The following is a 25,135-nucleotide window of genomic DNA, read 5'->3' as shown; positions in this document are numbered from 1 at the left end:
TGGTTGGACAGGTGCGGAAACTCCCCCACTGTGGATATCGTTACTGTGCAGATACAGGGCTCCCAATGACATCACCCTCACAGGATGGCAACGCTCGTATCCGGGATATTTTAACCTCACTTAAGCATAGCAGGGGTTAGTGGGGGTGTGTCGTCCATCTTTATTTACAGTCTATGGCCAGGTCCGAACATTACTTTAAAGGTGTTTGAGAGTGTCAGGCTAGCTGTTTTCTTGTCTATAGTCTTAATGCTAAGCTGACTGCACTCCGACTCCAGCTCTACAGTTAGAGCAAAGAAACAAAAAAGCATATTTCCCAAAATTTTACTAAACTACTCCATCAAGCAGAAATGTCAAATTGAATAAAAAAGATGTTTTGTTTCAGTCGCAGCTTAAAAGCTTTTCATGTTCATTCCTAATATATTGTTGCTCCTTCAGAAAGTGACTAATGGCTGATGATGATCCCATCTGTTTGAGAGATGATGAGATCAAGAGCTGCAATGAAGCCACTCAGCTCTGTGAGAGATGGAGAGATGTTTGAACAGACAGTCCGGGAGTCATCACAATCAACAACGTTCATCGTCAGTGAGGGATTAAACATAAGGCAGTTACGTTAATGAGCACAAATCTTCAACTGAGAACTCTCACAGGATATTAAAGCCACGAAAGCTGAGGCTAAACACACACATTACGCTGATGATGTGACAATTTACTGTCTGTGAGAAGAATGAGCAGAAACTGAGAAGATTGTATCTCTGAACACAGTGATCCGACAGAAATCTGGGAGAGCCAGAAACAGGAAGGCAGGAAGATCTCTACAGGTCTCTAAAGTATCATAGAGTGCCCCAAGGGTGATGTTTTTCCAAAGGCCGACCAGGAAGCTAGCTTCGCCCTGGTTCCCTCATCAAAAAGCCTATGGGATTTTTTTTTTGGATTATTACAGAAAATGAACTCTGTGGTAAGCAAACATTTATGATACTTGCATGTTTTCTTCAGCCAGATAATCATCACAAATAAAGACCATTTTTTGAAGCCTAAATGCAATTGCCAAAAGTAAAAAATTAATGCTATTCAAAAACAAACTGCAGTGCGTTGCCACCACTATGAGGCTGTAAAGTCGTGTTTTCTAGGACACACAAAAGCTTCAACGTTTGCAAGTGGAGTATTAACTGACGTATTTTATGTTGCAGAACAAGACGCAAAAGTCTCTTCAGCTTGTGTCTCTTCAGCTTCTGACCAAAAACCCATTCAAAAGACTCACTGACTTTAAGACGAGGGAACCAGAGGTGGTAAAATGCTAACGGATCTCCGAGTTTTAGGACTCATCCCTGGGATTTTCTAGGAGACAGAAGACTGCTGGACTGGCCCTATCCAGAGCTAACAAAATTCAGTTGGCTCTAAAACTGCAACCTTTTTAATTATTATACTTTAATAAAAGCTCTAGAGGTGCTGGTAGGTGGATCTTGTGAACTTGGATGTAGCCAGCGTAACTGTTTACAGTCTCTGCGCTAAATTAAGCTAGCTTCACATTTACCATACAGACATGAGAATGATGTTTGATCCTCTTAATCTGACTCTGCAAAAAAGAAAATGTGTTTCCCAAAATGTCAAACTATTCCTTCACCACTGTTAGCGCACAGCAGGAACACCCTCTTTTTGTTTTACTGTCCCTTTCTGTGTGTAGTTAACATGCTCTTATATTTTACGTGGATTAGAAACTGTTTTTTGCCTGTTAAATGTTTATGACTGTGTGAACACAAATAAGAACAAACTGCTGTGGAGTCTGTAAATGAAACATAGATATTACTCATGCACGAAACATCACTTTTTTGGATTTGATATTTAAACAATGTAGAGACTCATACAAAAGTAATCACTCTAAATCATCAGTTATGACACACAAGAATTGTGTGGCTGTGTATTTATCTGCAGAGACTCTCCCTTTGACTGTATTATTTTGCTGGGTTCTTGATGTTTATGGGCTGCAGCGTCTGGGCAGTGGTATGTAGCCTGCAGCCAATAACAACACTCAAGTGAGGTTGGAACTTTATAAAAGGGGGTGACCAGGTGGTAGCAGCACACATCCAAAAATAAAGTGACATAACTTGTGGACAAAGCGCAGAGAAAATGCAAATATGGGAAGTGAAAGTCAAAGCAGATAAAGCCCTTTCCAAAATAGTGTGAATCTGAAGTTGGCTTTCAGTTTCGCTAGTGAGAACTGACCAAGAGGAGTGGGATGAAGAGGGACTGAGAGCTGGCCTGTTTTCTGTTACAGAGGTAGGTTACAGCAGTTAGCTCAGTTTGCTCGCTAAAGTAGCAGCTTTTTCTTTATCAAAAATGTAACGTCCCTACAGAAGTAGCTGCAGTGTTTCGTCACACAGGCTACCAGCAGTGTGGGAAGAGAAGCCAGGTTTGAATATTGTGCTTTCAAACAGTTGCCAAAAATTCCTGAAGAGCATACCTTTAATCGCTACAAGTATTGAATTTTAAAAAACTGAATATTTCAGTACTAAATATAGTTCAATAAAACAAACAGAACTGAAATAATGGGCTGACTGATCAGTTGCCAGATAATTAATTAGACCTTTTTACTTTTCAAGCAAAAACTTTAAACCTTCAAATTGGTTTCAGCTCCTTAGTTACGAGAACTTGCAGCGTTTCTGATTGTGAATTAAATATTTGCTTTGACAAAATAGAAACATCTAATGACATCATCTTGGCCACAATCTATCACAATTTTCTAACATTTCAATGACAAAACAATGAAACGGTTAGTCATAGATTAATGATCAGTTGGAGCCCTGAAGGGGAATAAACTAAACTGTAATGCTAAAAGCAAATAATGAGTCTGCCGTTCAAATCACTGTCACCACAATCCCAGAATTAAGTGTCTCCTCACCATGTTTCACCTTTTTTTAATTCTCTGAAAATTCAATCCATCACACAACAGCTGACAAAACGTATTTACCTCCCAGCGTCAAGTGAGCAACATATAATTTATTCTCTGTTTTCTTTTTGCATAACTAAAAGTGACACCAGTACGCTATTAGCATTTATGAAGGTGTTGATGCTCTGGCCGCTGTTTATTCACAACACAAAGAAAAACATATGCTGCACATAACTGAAAACATTTCAGAATTGTAGCATCAATTTAGTTTGGATTAAATTAGAATCAGTGCGTTATAATTTAGTGCTGAGAAAAAGACAGTGGTTATTCGTTAGATCACTTGAAGCAGGCAGTAATGTTGCACTAATAATGACACTGGGAGTAGAAACAGTTTGGTGGTTTAGATTCTACCAGCAGGAATATTTTTACTGCAGTATGATACATTTCTGGGAGCTACTAGTGTGACGAACAGACTGGTATTATTTTCACTGATTTGGACGCTGCCTTCATGCCTTCATGCCCCCCCATCAGCTCAACATAATGCTTAAGAATAATTGGCAACTTGACAACGGTTTACTTGTTCTGCGGCTCCTCGTCTCCATGTTTGTTTTTGCTTCAGGGTGAAGAATTTAGAGGAGAAAAGTGTTTTGACACAAAAGGTCATGAAATTAATACATATTCAAGCATACAAGGAGAGAGAGGAGTATGTAATTCACTCTTTTTGAGTGCTTAGTAGCTTAATATCACTGCTACAACTGTTAAGCAAGTCCTACAAGGAGGCAGAAACAGAAAATGAAACCAAATAAAAAGGAACGAAACATTTGGCATTATTTGCCTGTGTTTGTGCATTTGTGTGTGTGTCTGTGTGTGCATGCATGTGTGTGTGTGTGTAATCACAGCTCTCAAATGTTCAGAAGACTTCAGTTTTATGTGTGTATAAAAGCACTGTGAGAAAATGGTCTGTCTCAGTTTAAAAGACAGGCAGTTTCAATCTACTGTTCAAAATGAATGAGGACAACAGCAGAGTGCAAGGTTTCACACGCACGCACGCACGCACGCACGCACGCATGCACGCACACGTGCAAGATTTGTGTCAAATTGGAATGATAAACAGTGAGTCTTTAGCTGTATTTTATCAAGATAACCTCACAGTGGATGTGAAAATTTCTGGGTCAAAACATGTCTTGCAAACACAATCATGATGCAACCTCATCTTCATTGACTCGTGGGCCGCAGATCAATACGTATTGCATTCCAATGTGTGCTTTTATTTTTTCTGGACTACTCTCGTCCATCATAAGATAAGCTTTGTGGTCAAATCCGTGGCGTTCACACACACACACACAGCACAGCAGAGGCCTTTCCGTGTGCTGCGGGCCAGCAGATTATTATTGCTAAGCAATCCTGATAGTGTCTATCAGCCATCCAGAATTGTCCACAACCTGCCTATAGCCGAGGTGACCAGCTCAATCAAATAACCAATTGGCTCAAAGCCAGCGTCAAGTCAGTCACTGCCTGAGCGGCGGGCGTGATGCGAGCGCCGACTGCTCTGCTCGGCTCTGATTTATGATGATTAAAGTTTCAGCTGCAACAGGGGTCCCTCCAAAAAAATAGCCACATGAAGTCATCACCTCGAATCACCTCTAATAGCACATGCAATAAACACAAAATTCAGAGATCAGCAATAACTCTAACTTCCGTAACTTAGACAAATGCTTTATCAGTGACGGCTGAATGTAAAATACACCCAAACACATCCACGGGCCCCCCTTCTCATTGTAGCCTGGTGTTTACCTCTGTGCCATCACCACTCAGTCCTTATCTGCCTTTGATTTCTGCAGCTCACCACTGGCCGGCATCACTCAGCTACACACACGCACGCACGCACACACACACACATAAAAAAGGGGTCTGACACAAACTGATTCACAAGCATATTCACGTACAGGCGCAGTGAAATACTTTATCATGACTCACTTAGAAAATGCAGAGAAGCTCCTCTAAGACATTTTGATTGTTCACGTCACTAATTTAAAGAAAGATCCCTAAAACAAACTCACCAGTCAGATGTGGTTTCCCCCTTCGTGAGGTGGCCCATCCAATATCAATGGCTACAGCTAGCTCACAGTCCCTCAGAGCTGTGGTAACATAGTCTGATCTCTCCCATAAGCAGAGACTGCAGTCTCCTCTCACTTCTCTCCACTGCAGCACTACACCCCTCCTCCTCCTCCTCCTCCTCCTCCTCCTCCACCTCCTCCTCCTCCTCCTCCAAAGCACACCATCTCCCCCATTTTCCACCCTCCCATCACACACCTCCCTACTCCCTCTCTGTCTCTCCCTCAATGTACTCATGCACGCAGCCTCTTTACCTCTTTCTCCCTTTCTCTCACTCTCCCCAACCTCATTTGTGATGCAGCTCACACAGCTGATTGCAGCATGCCACTCTTTGGTCTAGCATCGGAGGGCAGTTGTAAAAGATCAATATGCATAAGCTTTGGGGTGGAAGGGGGGGGCTTGTTTGTATATGCGTTGATCAGACATGGAGAACAAGCAAAGGTAGGACAGCGGACAAACTCTTAAGGGTGTGCTGACTTTACCACATCCGCTCCAAACAGTATCACACTGAGCTCATGCAATTAATTGGATCCCTGCAATTGATCTCAGAAGTGCGATGTAAGCCTCTGGAGAAACCATTCCTCGTCAAACCCATTCAGAATGAACGACTGACGCCAGGAATGATTAGGCCAACTTGTCTGCCTCTCACTAATCCCTCAGGAGACTCGTCAGTGATGATTGGAAGCTAGCAGCATCTTCTGCAGTTACAAACAAAAAATGCAATCCATCCGCAGTGTCGACTTAAAACCATTACATCATGAAAACAACTGATGTGTGACACACAATATATGCATGTATATAGAGAGAGATTATTATAAAAATCCTTCAAGTCCTCATATATTCATTCTGAATGATAAACAGGCTTCAAATGCATCTAAAACACCCCTCCTGTGGTTACTTCTGTACATATTTGAGATCTTTTCATTTCTAGCATTCAATCTTTCTCCCCAGCTCTCTCCTCAAACCCTTTTCCCCTCCTCGCTCTCCTTGGGGAAATACCTCTCTGTGTGCTCATGTTCAGCTAGCAGCTGTCAGGAGCCCGTGTGAGGTGCCTGCTCTCACTTCGGTTTACAGTGCAATGAGCTCCATCTGCCAGAGGGGGGCAGGGATCTCACACAAAAGTGCTGCATCACAGAGCAATTTTTTTCTTTTTTTCATTCTATACTGCAAAGTTATGCCCCGAGATATTTGTCTTCCACAACTTTCCCCAATCAGTTTTTTTCTGCTAGTAAAAGTAAAAGGGACACATACTCTTTAAATGAAATGTTAGGCTGCAAAACTGCTCAAGATCACCAAGGTCCTTTGCTTTATGAAGGCTGGATATCTCACTTGCTTTCAGATATAAATTTTCTGCAAGTTTCCCCTTTCATCAGGCTCTCTAAACCTTTTCAGTTTAGGAGTGAGTTGGGTGACCTTGCCATCAACTTGCAAGCTGCATAACTCAGATTAGAAATGAGTGAATTTGGTAGGCTGAGGTGGGTGTGAGCGGACGTCACAGGAGTAAAAAGGCTGTAGAAAGCTAAAGCAGCAAGGTGAAGTTAGGAGTTTAATGTTGCTGGTTTGTGGTTTACTTAAAGGTTAAAAAAGCCAGAGAGATGGAGTTGTCAGATCAAAACTATAAAAGCAAACATCAACTACATCTAAAATCTTACGGATTTGTGCTGCATTTTGGAAAATATGCTATTGGCTTTCTAGCCGAGAGTTAAATACAGAGCAGATTTCACCTGGCAACACAGTACTTGTATGATGTGGTTAAAGCAGCTGTGACAGGACATAAGGTTGTAAACGTAAACTGTGGAGCTGGTAAACAGGCTAACAAGAGTGGTCCATGTGGGACATTATACAGCTTCTGATCACACGCTTCATTGGCAGTAGCCTCTGTCACTGTCCTTGAACTCACTACAGAATAGCAGCATCACTCCTTCTCTGCTGCTTATATTAGAGATAAGTTGCCCTGCAGTTATATAAACAAGAAAACAAAAACACAGTTATTCCTGAATAAGAGATAATTCCCAGAACTTCTCTAAAACTGAGTGGACATTGGCGAGCTTCATTATTTTTGTGTTTTGAAGTGCAATCAGATGGATGGAGATGAGAAAATCGATACGATTCTGATATTCGTACTGAACTGATAGATACAACTGGAATCTCAAGGTGGTTTAGTTTTGCTTAGCAGCAAGACTGGAAACAGGGGTAAACAGCTGTCTGGAGGTAACAAAATTCCTCTAAAAGCACAGCTAAAACTCGTAATTAATTTGTAATGTAATATCCAAGTGGCATCAACGAGGTTTAAAAATGAAGCCAATGCTGAAGTTTCAAAACCTGCAGTTCCTTTAATGACCACTTGAGGCTGATTCCAAAATGGAGGAATAAACATGTTTGCAGCCTGGTACAAAAAAACGGTCTTGGTCTTTATTAAGGGAATAGTTCACCTCAAAATCAAAAATACCCAGTTACTTTAGATAATCCACAGACCTTGTTGTGAGCACGTTCATGTACGAACTATTTTTTTTACTACCAAACTACATCTATCAACTGTAAACATTAATGGGGTCCTCCTTCTCTGAGCTGTAATGTTAAATAGCTCAGTGGTGCTAGGTGAGCTAGCAGTAGTTGCACATTTCCTTCTGCGCAGTGATACGGTGTTTGGTAGAAAGAAAATAGTTCCTACATGAAACTTCTCACAAGGTCTGTAGATTTTCTCGAGTAAATGTGTCATGATTTCTGTAAAGAGACATTGCTTATGAGATTTCCAAACTATTTTTTGGCACCACAACCTGAACATCATCTAGTTCCACTATATTTGAGGGCAGACATCTCTACGGCTGATATCTCCAACACTTGGCAACTCACACTAAAACAATCTAGATTTATAAATAACTAAAAGTAAGACGATAAATATGTTCGATCTTGGGGTCCCTTTAGGGCTTAAAGTTGTGTGTATTTAGGGGGGCAGCTTTGAGTCACAGGCCGTCTGAGAGGCGTCACCATAAGTCAGATCTACCCCTCAAAAAATTCAAGATGCCGACGGCCAAAATGCCAAATTCAAGGCTTCAAAACGACAGTCACACACCAATGAGTGATGTCACAGTAGCGTCATCCATTGCTTTTATATAGTCTATGGTAATATCTAGTTTGTTACAAAAACTGTAGGGTAAAACCGAAACAATGTGGTTTTACAAAAGATTATGTGTAAGGCTATTTTTTGGCTGCAGTGAGATCCGAAAGAAAAAAACTCCTGTTAATTGTGTTAAATGAAATTAAGAGGTACTGATAGGTGGATTGTGTTACCTGTAAAGACAGTCAGGAGTTTTCTCAGATTCTCTTTCGTACAGCTCTTCTAGTTGTTTTTATGACAGGGAGACTGGGAAATATGATAAGGATCAATGTGGTTGAAGTGGAAGAACAGATTCAAACTCAGGCTGTTACACACAGCTTTAGTACCCCCTTTAAAGGTTAGACTGAGCAGCCAAAAAGTAGAGTGAGCATTTGAAAGGACACACAGCTCACTGATCCATCGAGCTGTCTCAATGGAAAGTTCCTACAGTCAGTAATTATACAATAGCATTTAATGCTAAGGATGGCAGCACTCACTGTCGATCTGCATCGAGAGAAGAGGAAACTTGGCAACAACAATTACTTAATTCACTCAAAAGCAGATTTAGGACACAGTAAACCCAGACTTCATTATGAAATAAATTGCAAACAGCAAAAAGGGATAAAATGTAAATGGCAGAGAGCCAAACCCAGAGCACTTTTCCACAGAAAGAGAGTCAATACATATCTGATATAAGACTAATAGCCACATTATTCAAAGTGAAATCAGATTTTATTTTCCTTTGTAGAAAATCGTGTAAGGCTGCATTATGACTGATTCACAAAGTCTCTGAATGACATTTTTTACCAAATTAAATCCAGAGATTTCAGTCAATTTATCTTCAGTATTTTAAAAGTATTTTAAGATGGAGAGCAGAAGGCGTGACAGATTAACAACTTCTTGTAAGTCTCACTGGGTCTTCTAAAAACTTAACACTAAATAAAAAGCAACAACATTTAATCAGGAAAGGCGTTTTCCCATCAATTGTGGTGAAAATTCTCTACAGCTCCTTCAATGTTTAAGTGTTTTTTTTAATGAAGTAATATTCAGTTGCTTTTCTTCAGACTTTGGACAAAGAAGGGATGAAAATCATTATTTTATTCACTTACTTTATTTTATTTAGGTTAAACGTAAAATTGTATTTTATTTGATCTTATCTGTTATTTTATTGTTGTTGTTTTTATTATATATTTTCATATTTATTTGCTTGTTTTGGCTATTTTTTATTCTATCTTACCTAGTTTTTAGTCTAGCTTTTATTTAACAATCGTATAACAATAATATTAATAATTATTATAATCATTATAATTATTATTATTATTGCTTTTAAATCTATTCTGATATTTTGAATTGTTTTTTTAATCTGTTATATCTAGTTTTATAATCCAGTTTTTATTTCACTTTGTTTTATGACTATTGTTCTTATTATGGCTTTCAAATAAATTTGATTATATTTTCATAATTTTATTGTCTCGTGTGCATTGTTTTTGTCTTTTTTGGGGGGTTGTTTTTATGGTCTACACAAGCTGCAGGCCGTTTGAAATAGATCCCAGCCTGGACTTTGGACATGTATTTCCTACATATTTGGCACACAGGAGAAGTTTCAGTTCAGCAACCTCACCGCTAGATGCCTCTAAATCCTACACCCTGGACCTTTAAAGTAATGTTACAGTTTTTCATTCATCTGGATGTTTGCATCAGATGTAATCAGCTAATGCTCTCAACCACATTTGAGAAATCACTTCTGCGTCTTGACTCAGCAGTTTTGGTGCCTGGCAGAGTTTAATGCAAGGTCACAATGCAGCTGCATTTTTTCACTGAAGCAGTGGTAGTACAGTAGGAGTGCTTCACTTGGACTCCCAGTGCCTTGTGGGATACCCCAGCTCGATTATTTTCTCAGAGCATCTATGAATGAGTAAAGCTCCCTCTCTCTCTCTCTCTTTACTAGTCGTCCTCTCCACAAATGCTGAGTCAGGCCTCAGGACGTCAATAAGAGCAAAACAACCACTATCAAAGCCCCAGATAACGAACATATGCAAAGGACAGCTGCCGCTAATGTGTGCCGGCGCCGAGTTGTGCCGGGACATTTCGGTCGAGATGACTCGTCTCCTGTGAGGCAGCAGAGAGGATGTGGAAAAGACTGCACCCTCTCCGCTCCTGCAGGGAGTGCTGCAATGCAGGGGTGTAACAGAGAAACACAGAGCTGGAAGGCAGTTTGTCCAACAGTCAGCTGCTCACACTCTTCCTCCATTTCCTGCTATGCCTCGCTTCTTCCTCTCCTCGTTGCTTTCATCTTTTACTTCTGTCATTACAACCCTTTCTGCCTCCCCACTCTCTCTCTGCATCTCTCTCACACACACACACACAAACACACACTGGTCATGCTCTGGCCCGTCATTACTGCAGCGAAGACAACAGTAAACAAAAAGCACCATATGGTCGTATTTGGCTCTGTACATCAGCTGCAGTGTTTGGGTGTCTTGGAAGTAGCAGTTGGTCAACAAGGTGAGAGTGCGTCTGTGTTTGCCTCTGTATGTGTGTGTGTGTGTGTGTGTGTGTGTGTGTGTGCGCAAACAGCGGGTGAATTTTTTATGGAGTGTGTTGAGTGGGTGGACGGCTGACGAAGAAAAAACTCGTGCTCTGACAGCAGCCTTTCACTCTTACTGAGTTACTGGCATGATGATACTACACAGTGTCATTCTCCGAAATGAAGGATAGGAGAGCTGTGGTCTGTCAGTGTCAACATGATCATGTGAGTAAAGCCATACTTCATAACAACTGATGTAAATTACAGGATTGGCTCTGAAAAATAGTTAATCAAAAAGCAAATTATGTTATTTATCAAGGCCAATAAAAGCCCTAACATCCTGAGGTTGAAAAAAAAGATGATTTAGGGGGATGAAAGGGAGATACTTTTGTCTAAAAGCTAAACAATTAATCAGACTGTAAAAAATATACATTTATTTTTAAAGCTGAATGTTTTTGAACATCAGCAACATCCATTTTTGACTGAGCTGGACTCAAACTGGGAACTCCTTTAAGTCGTATGTTAAATAATTTATGTGTATTTTTTTGTCATAAATATATTCCTTTATCAACCCTATTGTAAAAACTAAATAAAATAAATACCCTTTTTTGGCACTTTACAAGCAAGAAACACAGTTAAGTCTCGGGTCACTAAAAAGCACCCACCTTTGGTGACTTAAAAGCTGAAAAATGCCCCTGTTGGGTAGAAGGTTTTATTTGTAATGCATTACCAGTTTCAACAAAAAGGACAACACAAGATTTAAGCATTTAAATCAAGCTCTGTTTGTACAAACTAGCACAATTCAAAGAAGAAATCTATTCTATTCTAATCTATTCTACTCAGGCAACAGGAGTGAGCCCATACCAGTGAGCCAGCGTGCACTTGTCCAGGGCCCTGGAGTCAGCTAAACTAAATAGGATGCAGTCCTCATCAGTGTTTTCCTGTTATGTAGTGTCAAAATATCTCTCATCAAAATGGTCCATTAAAGCCAGTACATGTAGGATTTGAAGATACTGGGTTAGCTGCCCCTCACTGATGGTATGAATGGAGACATTGGCTGTGTTCTGAATAACTACTGCCTACAAAATATTCAATCTGTATGGACTGTATACTGCGTAATAAATTAGCGATTAAGTATGCCATTACCAACAGCCTGTTCACACTGAAGTCTACTCAAGCAAGACAGTCATGTGACTGCATTGCATGACTGAATCACGTCACTGGCGGCCAGTCTGACCTGGTGTGCAAGCAACTCTGGAACCTCACAGCAAATTTCCAAGCAGGCCTTATTTGGATACTGACCACCTATTGGGAATCCAAATAGTTACCTGAAAATGATCAAAACTCAGTAAAGTGACATATTAAGAGCTTTTGTCCCTGGCTCACAGTCTCCACTGTGCAGTTTGAAAAGACGTAACGCATTTTGTGAGAGTTGAATATGTTCAGTAAGCTTAAGGCTCAAAGTGATAAATTCATGCTAATGTAGTGCACATCCAGGCATTTCTCAGGTACACAGAATCTACAGTGAGAATGCACTACATACTCAATTTATTATAGTATTACTAATAACATTAACGACTCTATACAAGTGTCCCAGTAAATCAGTGACAGTGAGTCAGCATGCACAACAATAGGATCCTGAATCTGAAGCAGATAAATAAAATTGAGCCAATGTCAATATTTTATTATACAAACCTGTGCTTTGCTATGTGATGTAAAAGTGTTCCTAAAAATATTCAGTGCAAATTAATTGTCTGCATATGGTCCTAAACATGGAGATGGCTGAGCTGGCAGCTAACGGGGCTAACTCCATTAAAAGTGCTAACAATGGCAACAGTGGTGACAGAGCTAAAGGTGTTAACCAGGGGAAAACCGGAGGCCAAGTGCTGCACTTTTGCACTGTCATCAGCCGTAATTGCCATATCAGCACAAAGCAGCAGTAATGAGGAAGCCAGCAGGATGTGCACATGCTGAAACATGAACACATGGTTAGACCATCTACCACAACAGACAACACAGAAGCTCGGATTACAGCACACACAGAGGTAGCGTAACTTCACTCTCTTTACAGGAGAGTTACTCCACTATATCTTAATACAGCAAGTGCTGGTTTTCTGCTATATTAATGCTCTAAATATTGCCTCGATCCCATCTGAAAATATCTTCTGAAATGTCACCCAGGACCCTTGTAGCCTCTGCTGACAAAGTACAACTCGTCCTAAAGTCAGAAGGCAGAAAATCTTACACTATTTGCTTTAAAAGAATGGGCTACTTCACCCCCTAAAAACAGTATTTTTAAATCCATTAGTCATGCTATGTTATCTTAATTTGTGAAGAAGACTTTGTTTGTCTTGTCTTCACAAAAAATGGCTAATAGATTTATTTATGAAACTGTATTATCACATCTGCTTACAAACTCTAGTACAATCAGCAAAGTCTAATTTATCCAGTTCTCTGCTCTGTACTTCCCAAACATTTTTGAAAGAAAAAAAAAAACTTAATATGAGTCTGCCTTCGTTCACTTTCAGTTCAGTTTTAAATATTAAGGTTTAAGTGGAAATACTTGTTTGTTTGTTCACGTTTTATTGTTGAGGCAGAGGGGGATAACAACGTTTTCTCTTTCTAAATACTAAAAGTAACTTGCTTAAACTAAACTTACCCCTAACAAAAGGGTGTGTAAATCATCAATGTCAGTAATGCATGGATGTGTGAAATATATTTGCTGTGGTGGTGCTAAATAAAGTCAAAAAAGAAGTGAAGCTCTAAAATGAGCCAACAGTCCTGATTAATGGCTGGTCGAAGGCCACGGCAGACCAGGTGAGATACATAAGCTGAGAGGGGAGGTCACTCTAGAGTATAGTTTTAAAATAATTCATGAGAACATGAATACAAATGTAATTCTTAAGAAACCCATTTAGAAAATGCAAATCTCTTTCAAACAATCATACCATCACCCAAACAAAATGTCTGCCAGCTTGTCCACAGGGAAGCAGTAAACACTTTTACGCCACGGTATATTACCATCTACTTACATCATGAAAAGAGCAAAAAACAATTCTAATCACGAGGGGGAAACTACCAAAAGTAATTAACTGCGTAATTCCTTTCTACTTAATTTCCCCTGTGAGTTTGTTCACATATGTTTGCTCAAAGGCAACTCTAACGCCCACAAACACTTTCCCTGTGGTAATGAAAAATGTAATCGTAACATCATCAGAAAGTGGACCTGAAAGCCTGACGTATAAAAGACAAGCTAATTTCCTTGTGGCTTAGGTAATATATCATACTGCAAATTATATGAATATTTGTCAGTCGTAAATGTCTCTCAGTGCGCAAAAATGGCAAATTTGGCTCTCTGCAGTTGATGTGCACTGGTTTTTATGTCTTTTCAGTCATGGAGACTTTTTGTCTTGTTCCTTTCCTCCTGCCCTCTTTCCACATCCATAAACAAAAATAAGTCAAATGCCCAACTGTTTACGTCATCAGTACTGCAACCAACAAACAATCACACAAAAATGAACATCTAAACACACTCTACACACTCTTCCTCTTCCTCTCAGTGCTGAAAATAGCCTGACTGTATAGTGCTGGATATTGGTGCATTTAGGGAGCAGAAGGGAGGGGGAGAGCGACATTTAGAGACAGAGAGGAAAGGAAAAAGAGAGGGAGGGAATACATATCCCCACCAGTGAAGGATGTGTTGCCCATTTGCACAGAACTGGGGCAACATGGCGGAGTATTACCGAGCAAAGACAAACCAGAAGGGACACGAGTACAGTGAGTAATTATCTGATCATTCTGCACCGACCTCCTACATCTCCTTTCCCTTTCCTCTGGCCTCGAAACCATTTCACATTTGATTCAAACTGCTCACTAATTAAACAGCAAGCTGTCATTTTCCAACCACCTTCTGTGTCTTATTTAAACACAGTGCCTGGTGATCCACAGTGATGTGGATGCATTTGGAGGCAGGAAAACTTCTTCAGGCTGCGTTCAAGTCTCTAGAGGCGAGGCAACATATACAAGATCCAGATGTGTCAGTTGTGGCATCTTCCATTTTCCGCTCCAGCAAATTTCTAAATCTGTCATGGGTTTCGTGCCGCAAGAGGAGAAGACAAATTGGTGTCATTAAGAAAGCTCTTCATCAGCAAATCCTCAAAAACAGATCTGTTTTCTGCATCAGCCAAGAAAAAGGAAGAAAGATCATTTTTGTTCTGTTATTATAATCCATTAATTACAATAATTCATGTGATTTATTATATTTGGATCAGAAACAGTAATAACATTTATTTAATGTTGTTGTTATTCCTGGTTTTCCAGCTTCTGCATCCAGTCAGCTAACAGTGTAGGACTCAGAGTGACCAGCTGAGGGCGCTATATATACAGCTTTATCTGGCAGGGGTTACATTATCAGTCAAATGGCTCTGCAAACTCAAATGAGACTTCATGCACATTTAAGCATGTATGACAGAAAGTCATCCATACCGTGTATCCATTTAAGGCTCCCCAGTGGCTATGAAAACTGCACACTTACTGTATCACTTATGAAGGAGGGATTTCTGCAGAGACTGCTGTGTTGGGGATGTTTTGGGGCACAACACGCAGTCAAGTTGGGATTTTATATAAAGGTAGCAAACAGGTGTAGCAAGGAAGCACACATTCCAGATGAAGCTACCAAAATCTCAGACACAGCACTAAAAAAAAAAAAAAGGCAAAAAAACAAACAAAAAATAAATAAATAACGATGCAAAACGTTAAGCAGAAGATTTTCACTTTTGCAGGCAATACTATCAGGGTCACTACAGCTTAAGGTAAGTTAGATTTAAGACTTTTTGAGATAAAATTTTGGACCCATTTTCCATTAACTAAAACTGAGGGAAAAATCAGAACCAATAAAATAGGGACTAAATAGTGGCTATGAAAACTGCACACTTACTGTATCACTTATGAAGGAGGGATTTCTGCAGAGACTGCTGTGTTGGGGATGTTTTGGGGCACAACACGCAGTCAAGTTGGGATTTTATATAAAGGTAGCAAACAGGTGCAGCAAGGAAGCACACATTCCAGATGAAGCTACCAAAATCTCAGACACAGCACTAAAAAAAAAAAAAGGCAAAAAAACAAACAAAAAATAAATAAATAACGATGCAAAACGTTAAGCAGAAGATTTTCACTTTTGCAGGCAATACTATCAGGGTCACTACAGCTTAAGGTAAGTTAGATTTAAGACTTTTTGAGATAAAATTTTGGACCCATTTTCCATTAACTAAAACTGAGGGAAAAATCAGAACCAATAAAATAGGGACTAAATAGGGACAATTTAGCCCAAATGTTCACTTCAACATAAAACACTATTTTCTTTTGGTTAAGTTAAAACTGTTAGATGATAAACTTCAAATGCTGAAAAAAATTAAAACTTTCTAGAAAGAAACATGTGGACAGCAATGAACATATTATGTTATTAAAGTATCCATTTGGTTTGCCTTGAAAAAAGTTTGTTCATTATTCATTAAATTGGATGTGGTAAATCTATCTGAATGTTGTTGGTTCCTCTATCCTGATCTGCCTGAAATTCATTCGGAAAATTATTTTTAAAAAAAAGATATTACCAATAATTTTGAGATATCATGCAATGTCAGAAAAAAAGATTATTAAAATCCCTCTTTCAATGTCTTTATGACTTTTAAAAGACTGATTTAGACATTTTAATTCCAATTAAGGCCTTATTTTCAGATTAAGAAATGTAATGCCTTTTAAGACTTTTTAAAGGATTTACGGGAACCCTGACTATTCACAAACACTAGCTGACAATAACTGCATTGTATACCCTTATAGAGAACAACCAATTGCTCAACGTCAGCAAAACCAAGGAGCTAATTTTTGGAGCAAGGTGGAGGTGGAGCAAGATCCTGGTTAACTTCTACAGAGGAGCAATAGAAAACATACTGACAGGAAACATCACGAACTGGCATGGTTCGTGCACAGCCCAGGACAGGAAGGCTCTACTGTGGGTGATTAAAACTGCCCAGAACATCACTGGTTCCCATCTACAGAGCATCAGTGACCTCGGTGAAGTGAGGTGTCTGCACAGAGCACAAAGGATACTGAAAGACAGCAGCCACCCCAGCCACAGCCTGTTAACCCTGCCGTTATCTGGGAAAAGATACAGAAGTATCTGCTGCAGAACCACCAGACTACAGAGCAGCTTGATTTCCCAGGCTGTGAGACTCATAAACTCCCCCTCTGATGACAAAAGATGTAGCAGGATTACAGGACTAATTTAAATTTCATTTTTTAAAACTATGTTTGAAAAGTGACAAATGAATGACAAATAAATCTACCTTTCACACCATGCTTTTAAATGTAATTTAGAGGTAGAGTGTACTTAAGCACAATTTTTTTTTTCCATTTTATGCTACTTCTTAACCACTAGATTTCAGAGGGAAATATTGTACTTTTTACTCCATTACTACATTTATCTGACAGCTATGGTCACTTGTGACTTCCTACAAAAAAAGTCTTTCAGCTGGAGCAACTTGCATGTGTCAGATGTCTATAGGCTGCAGGCAGGTCCAGCTCAGAAATATTTCCCCTCTAAACTTTAAGGTCTAAAAAGGTAAAATAATCCATAATTTCACAAAAAACAAAGATGAGAAAAATATTTAAAACAGGTATATACATTTGTGTAGCAGAACTTTATTTGCTTTTCTTTCATGGGACAATAGTCACCCCTCAGAGTTATATTGTGAGCCTTTTTGGCAGCAGAACTGATGCTCACTAAAACATCTAGAAAATTCATATACAGTAATACATAACTCACTGTGTTATGAATACTTTTACTTTTTTACTTTTTTGGTAATACTTGTATATTTTTTTTAATCATCACTCCTAGCAGAGTACTTTCACATTGTCAACTTAAAGTTGCAATAACTGATATCTTTGGCCACCTTGAGGGAGAGTTGCTTATTTACACATCCAAAAGTTACAGAGCAGCATTACCATTCATGCTGAGCTCTGTTTTTGGTCTCTCCCTTCTCCTGAAGGAAACATGAATACCTGTTCAGCTGCTACATGGTCCGCTTTGTTCACCAAGCACTCGCTAACTGTGATGGTCTGCTGTTTACTGCTGAGCAGGCAGAATAAAGCAGGATTTTAGTGCTTTTTTGCAATAAAATAATAATAAAATGGAAAAAAAAAACAACACTGAAAGCATTGAGAGTGAACCAAAACAGTAACATTGTGGGCCAGACAACTAAACAATGAGCTGAAACTCAGCAAGCAAATATTAGCCTCCCGTTTGCTTTCATTCAATGCAAGCGGAGGGACAAATAAAACATTCCCAATAGAAAACATGCTAATTACTTAATATTTCATAGTTCATTTATTAGCAGGGTAGCTAACATTAATTTGTTCACTGGCAAGCTAGCTTTCTGTGGGCGCCACATCCGGTGCTCCACATTGAGCAGAAATAACGGTCAGCAATGGTTACCACTGGCCTGTATTTGCTCACGTGTGACCGCCCCCTTACAGTACTACAACATGCAGACTGTCACTCTGTGATACACAAAACAGCACACAAACTAACCTACTGTTTGTCTCTGCTTCAGTCTGGTATTTAAATATATTAATTCAGCCATGAAGCACTCCAAAATGATCTGCTGAAAGGTATTGATCCTCCTCTGTATGAGACTGCAGTGGTTGAACTGAAACTGAGTCACTACAGTCTGCAAACTGTAGTTTTAACTGAGGTAAGTAAATAAAGCAAGCTGCAGACCAATGTATGAAGGTAGTAAATAATATAATGTTTTTTGTTTTTTTTTTAAACAAGTCATAATTCACTCCACCAAATATATTGTCATTTCAACAAGAGTAATATGTGACATTTAAATCATGACTGCCTTTTGAAATTTGCATTTATTTGTTAAAACAAGTGTGACTGAACTTAATTATTTAAAAGTAACTCTTTACTTCAGCATTATTAACCGCAACCACAACAAAATGAATATTCTATGTTTCCGTCTTTCTTCTGCCAGTCTTGTTGTATTTAACTCATCTCATATTGGAAAAATGTCTACAACTTTCTTTTCCAGATGAAATCGAGTCATTGGTGTTAAACTCCAAGTCAAACTGTCTTGTATTGATTTTATCAAGTCAATTCTAAAGTCATCAAATCTGAGACTTGAGTCTGACTCGAGTCAAAACCACTAAAAAGTAGCTCTAAAAACAAAGAAACAAACAAACAAAAAAAACCACTCACGGTTTCCACATTTGCCAGGTGACATTTCCAAATGTCTTGTGTTGTATGACAACACGAGACACGTAATTTCATAAGACAGAGAAAAGTGAAAAATAATCCCATTGAAGAAGCTTCAAGTAAAGAATGGCTATAATTTCTACTTAATTGATTGATCAGTATATTATATTTATTTATAATAGTTTTCCATTCATTTTCTACTGATCGACTATTCAGGTTATCTCTCTAGTTCTGAGGAATATCTGGTTTGACTGCTATACTTTCCCTTTCTAAACCTGCATGACTTCTGTTGCAATCGTTGCCCCTTTTCCCCGCTGTTGTTACTCCAGTCTGTATTGTGGACTTGACTCGCTGCATGTTTTGGTTGGGCCTACATGGGTTAAGCATCGACATCCTTTCTCTTTTTCGATACTCTAACTCACTAAAAAAACATACACTTGGTCAACGTTTGATGGCTTGTTGTGTTTGCTCACAGTCTGAATTCAAAAAAGGCCAGAGGTTCAATACCTGAGCTGAGTAATGATCCCCAGCTCCTTTTCTAGGCAGGTTGAACCTTAAAACAAATCCATTCTGTTGTATCCTCAGGCAGAGAAGAGTTGTGCTGATAGCATCCAACAGACAGAAAACGCACTGCAGCAGCAGCAAAGACATCAGTTCAGCAACTTTCACAGGCAAGTCTACAAAACATCTCTGCTGACATGACTGTCTACCAGAGGTTCAAAACATCTCTCAACACATCACATGTCATTCTGTTAACTTGTATCACTGTGAGTACCTGCTATACAACGATCCAGCCCTACTCTCCACACACAGCACTGTGGAGAGTGTTAATGAGAAATATCAACTGTGTGCTTCATGTACATTGATGCACCTGACAGGCTGTGAAAGAGGATCTCAGTTTGGAGAGGACAGGATTATAGGCTGCAGTACAGAATCCCATTTCATGAACCATCAAGCAGCAGAAGTCCTCCGGGCATGAACACCTCTCCTCAGGAGGAGCAGTAATGTGGAAACTTAAAGGAGCTCAAATGAGGTCTCCTCGCTAACTGCAAGAACAATCCACAACCTGGAACAAAACATCACTGATATTCACTTTCCCGACAGTCATCAAACTGTCAACTGATAACACTGTTATAAAGCCACATATGGACCTGTGGGAGGGGCCTGCTAAACCTACTGGTAGGTTCAGGAGCCTGATATTAACCATTAAAATAAAGCATTTTCACAGTGGAGGAACTTTTCATTGTTTTAAGAAGCTTTCTTTTTGTTGCAGTTCTTAGAGAGCTGCTTTGAGGGACTTTTTCAAGAGTAGGCACTCACCCAGCTCAACAGGAACAATGAGTGACATTATGAACGTGGTGACTGGTCAAACACACAAATGGCAACTGAAAAAAAACAACCAAAAAAAAAAACAAAAACATTTGCCATGTGAAAAACAGACAAACAAAACACACAAAAGCTCATAACAAAAAAATGGAAGAAAACACAGACAGATAACTGATAGTGAAGTCCAAGCTTCATGAAGCATGTAAGCAACCAGGGAAAAACAACACAATTTTGACCCATTAAAATAAAAGTGACAACGCTATACCAACCCCTTGGGTACATCACTTCAGCGTTCCTATTGGCATTTAGAGCAAAAACAGAATAAAAGGCCTTGAAAGTCTGTAGTTCTCAGGGGAGCTTCCCAGCAGGAGTCCCCAGAACTGTTCGGTCTTTAAGTAATTTACACAATGTGGAAGCTGATCAGTAGGCTCAGAACTTTTTGTACAAACAACAAGAAAAGCAATGAAGAAATTATGTTATAAGTAACTTGATGCTGCTAAACCTTGTCCACACACGCGATAAGACATTATACTAGTGGTATGTCTGAGTTTGAATCTGCTCAAAATCCTACCCAATGATTAGTTTGCAGATAAGCCAACTAACCCCACCCTACTAAAAAAAAAAAAGAAAAAAAAAGAAAAATGGGCAATTTTGAGAAAGAAACTGATCCATACCAGGCTATCTTTAAAGGGCAGTAAACTCTTGGGGCACCCCAGTAACTCGAGGCGCATACTATTGAGGCCAAGTTCTCAGGCCAGGGCCCTTTGCTGCATGTCATTCCCTCAATCTGCCACGAAAATAAGTTATCTTAAAATAATAGAAAAAGTTGGAACTCCCACCAGTTAAAAAGATGTTGCAGAACACGCTGGAATAATATGCTAATGTTTAGCAATAATGATTTGCATCCTCCAGTTTAGAGTGTTAGCATGCTAACATTTGCTAGTAAGCAGTAAACACATGACAATGCTATTTTGCAGGTATTTAGCTACAAACCAAAATACTTCAGAAATGTAGACTTTGACCTGATGGTGGTGCTAGATGAAAAAAAGCATGGATCACCAAAGTTCCTAAATTCATCCTAAAGGGGACATGACTGTCTGAAAAATCCATCCAAATGTTGTCGGGACAGATAACTCAAAAGCACAAATATCATTCAAGACTAAAAGTCAGCAAGATTAATCCTCACTGAACCATAAATGTCTGCACATCATTTTGAGCATGGCTGAAAAAGAAGTGCTCTTACTTTCATATGTTCATCATAGAAACAACTGTAAGTGCTGAGCAATTCCTATAAAGGGACGCCCTATAACACAATTTCATCTACGAGATGTAACGCTGACTTCATCACTAGACACTGAGCACAGGCTGCAAAACTGTGCAGTGTTTAATCCTCTCTCAGCACACCGCTAAATGCAACTTCAGCAAGAAAACACAAGTTCAGATGCAAAATGACATTTTCTCCCCAGACAGACATTTCCACATAGTCCAACATACCTACAGAGTTAGAAATGTTAAAAACATGCTGATATACTGCTTCGTACTCTTGCAATTAATCCTGTGCTCTCTCTAACCCTTTTTAATTAGCCACATTAGCAGCTTAATCATGACCGTCTTTAACAGTGAATAAAAGCGGTAATAGAGGGGAAACATCAACATATTGACTTGCTCTCTTACTGCATCATCAGGTCATATATTCACTGCTTTATGGAGATGTGTCACTTTGACCCTGTTAAACATCTAATGCAGCACTAAATGCACCAAAAGCAAGGACATGCATTGTGGAAGAGGAATGCTGCGTGTGTCTGTATGTGCGTGTGTCTGTATGTGTGTGTGTGTGTGTGTGTGTGTGTGTGTGTGCAGACATACTGCAGCTACACACCCCCTGATCTACCTCTGCTGATGCCAAAAGGAAGTCCTCATTTGGCTCACACACTCAGGAGTGTCCCAGTCATGTACTCATAACACCCCCGGGAAATAAAGAAAGCACTGCACCACCTGATCTGCTCTCACCACACTGCATCATTATCAGCCCAGAAAGAAGATACATTACAACAATTAAAATCTATGGCTGGAAATAAAACATTAGATAAGATAATTGATAAGAAAAACAGAGGTATATTCATATGGGAGATGTCTATACGGCAAAAAAAAACAAGACTGTGCTGTCTAAATTAAGAAAATGAACCGTCTCTCAAGCTTCAGTATAATCAGTGTGCATCAGAGGCTGTAATGCGTATAATTTAAAAGCATGTTAATGAGAGCTATATCCTCAACCAACTTCCACTACAGTCAGTGATGGGAATATTTCGACTTAAATGCATTTCAAGGGAAAGATTGTAATGGACTCAGCATAATTTCACTGGTTTGAACACAGTGAGCTCTGCAGACTGTTACGTGGGCCCTTCGCTTCAGCTGGCTCAGCAGATTTGACTTTGCACACATTCCCTCAGCAGAGCTTTTACTGTACTGCTGCATCTAAAGACTGACACGCTGAAAAAAATGCCCCAGTAAAGAAATGCAAATGAAAACAAATTAAAATACATGTTAAATTAAAGCAACTTCTTTTCCTCCAAATGAATCAGGAAAATGTCTATCCCTGTGTATTAAAAATGACATGTCTCTCAGTTATTATGAAAGGCAGCCAATAAAAAGTGTTGTGGCTGTCCGAGAAATCCCCATCTCAGGTTCCGTCCTCACTCACGTTTGTTTCTAATATGTAACATTATACTGCAGCAGCACTACATGACGCTACGCACCACGCATGAGGACTCACCAGCACGCTGCGAAAGTTCCACTCTGGCTGATTTGATATTACCTCAACACATTAAAACGAGAGGCGACTGGCAAAACGCTAACACTGTCTGCTCTAATTACCCCTGAGCCATTTATTCTCCCTTTCTCTCTCTGCAGAGCTTTTTTTCTTCCTTCTCCACATTCAGACAGGATGTGTGTAATGAGGCTAGGTGCCTCTGTGACAACCTGGCACGCAGCAAAGCCCCAGTAACTGATGATGCTAAGGAGGAAGGAAGATAAAAAAAAAACAACAATGCTGCTTACCTTGGACGAGAGATATGCTGCCTCCTAAAGAAGGAGTGGAAGCAGAAAACAGGGTCAGATATGCAGGAAGAAAAAATCTTAACAATCTGCACTTTGGTTCATCCCACTCTCAAAAGACATCTCAAAACCCCCCCAGAGCTGCAAGGTCCCAGTTTCACCAGTGTGTCCAAGAGGCAGACACTCTCAGACAAGACTTTTCTTTGCTCAAGGTGCTGCTGACGTGCACTCAGACCAGGCAGGGAGGAGATGAAACACTCACACAGATTAACATTGTTCTAACACACTGAAATCAGCACAAGCATTAGAGCCGGTGCAGTTCCACTGCTGTATTTCCCGGTACTGTTCGCTCATTGGCTGAGGAGCTACTCAATAAAAACCCTCCTTGTCATCAATTGGGTGCGGAGGGGAGGGGTGAGATTTTCTGTGGCGCACTAACAACCACGCTCCTCCTCTTTTCTTTCTTGCTCTATCACTTTTTTCCCTTCAGTACAGGCAGCCAGGGAGTGCTGAGCTTTGAGAATTAGACGCAGGAGGAGAGGGAGGAAAGTGCGAAAGCAGGGGGGGGGGTCGATGAGTGGTGAATGGAGAGGTGAAGATGGCAACCAGCAGTCTGCAGTGGCTCGAACAGAGTTTGATTTTAGGTGCTGTTCTCTGCAGCAGGAGCTCTGCAGGAACCTGAGTGCAGTGAGGTGTGAGGACCAGAAAGGATAGACGGAGGAGGAGGAGGAGGAGAAGAAGGAGGAGGAGGAGGAGGAGGAGGAGGAGGAGGAGGAGAAGGAGAGGGGAGGATGGGTGAGGGGGTGTTACCGGTCTGCTCGGGCTGGTTTTGCTGCAGTATAGAGGCAGCCAGAACACAGATGGGAAGTTGTTTTTTTCTGTTTTTTTTCCCCAGCAGCAGTTGATGTGAAGCTCCCGCAGCAGCAGCAGCATAAAAAGGCTACTTTTTTTCCTCCTGTCCTTGTTTACAGACATCTATCATGTAACCAGTGAATAATTTAAAAGAGCAGAAGGTGGGATGAGCTGCAGGACTGACACAGATCACTACCTCTGCCTCATTAGGGAGACAGAGATTACAGAGTTGTCTAATTAAACAAAAAGTCTAAAAGTCAAGCAGGAGTCAAACTCTGTTGATGCTGCCTGCAGACAAAACATTCAGCTCAACAACTTGACATCTGACGTTTTTAATGGGCATCTCTTTCATGTCAGGTGATATATCAGACAAAAAGATCTAGTTAAACACACATGTTGTGACATTTTTCCCTCTTGTTTCTGATTCTCTTCCCCACTCAACAACTCAGTGCCTCAATTTAATTAAACTGGCTTAATGAAGTCTCATTCTGCCATCTGAAATCAATAGACTACCTGACTCCCTACACTGGACAGCTGCATCACACTGCAGGTTTCTCTGGGGAAATCCACGCAATACGTGGCTGGTTTGTGGGAATCGGTATAATCTGCTGTGAAACAGCATGAATATACTATATATATGTTACAAGTATTGCCACTGTGAAGAAAGGTGAGTAAGAGCTCTCAGGGACATACTTTGGCCAAAATGGTCTTGATTAAATGCCTTAAACTATACATGAGAGTTTTACCTTATGGTATCCATGGATGGATTCCTGAACACGCCTACCGGATCCAGGGCCCCCTGGCCTTCACCTGAAAAATGTCACACAAATGAATACATTCTGACCAAGAAGAGACTCAAAATGGCCACAAAGAGACACAAAATGACTTCAAAGAGATACAAAATAACAACAGACTGTCACAAAATAAGCAAAAAGACACAACATGACAACAAAAGATAAAACACATCAGGAAAACACAGATTGACTACAGTCATAAAGTAATCAAAATATACTAAAAACAACCACA

General features: G+C 39.9%; 1 protein-coding gene across 5 annotated transcripts in view; it reads right to left on the bottom strand.

The window, feature by feature from the left end:
- Window positions 1-24,910, bottom strand: part of LOC121961178 (synaptotagmin-2-like) — a 43,442-nt gene extending 18,532 nt beyond the window's left edge. Inside the window, exons 1-2 of one of the 5 annotated variants that reach the window (XM_088091186.1) lie at window positions 24,856-24,910; window positions 23,261-23,284 (exon numbers count right to left, since the gene is read on the bottom strand). The gene's annotated coding sequence lies outside the window, so the exon portion shown is untranslated. The other 4 variants (XM_042511079.2, XM_088091190.1, XM_088091188.1 and 1 more) reach the window with 4 other exon arrangements.
- Window positions 24,911-25,135: the final 225 nt, after the last annotated feature.

This window comes from Plectropomus leopardus, chromosome 2 (genome assembly GCF_026936395.1).
Source record: "Plectropomus leopardus strain MGB_pleo_1.0 chromosome 2, ASM2693639v1, whole genome shotgun sequence".
NCBI classification, from domain to species: Eukaryota; Metazoa; Chordata; class Actinopteri; order Perciformes; family Serranidae; genus Plectropomus; species Plectropomus leopardus.
The sequence above is the reverse complement of the archived record's forward strand: the minus strand, read 5'-3'. Positions and strand labels throughout refer to the sequence as shown.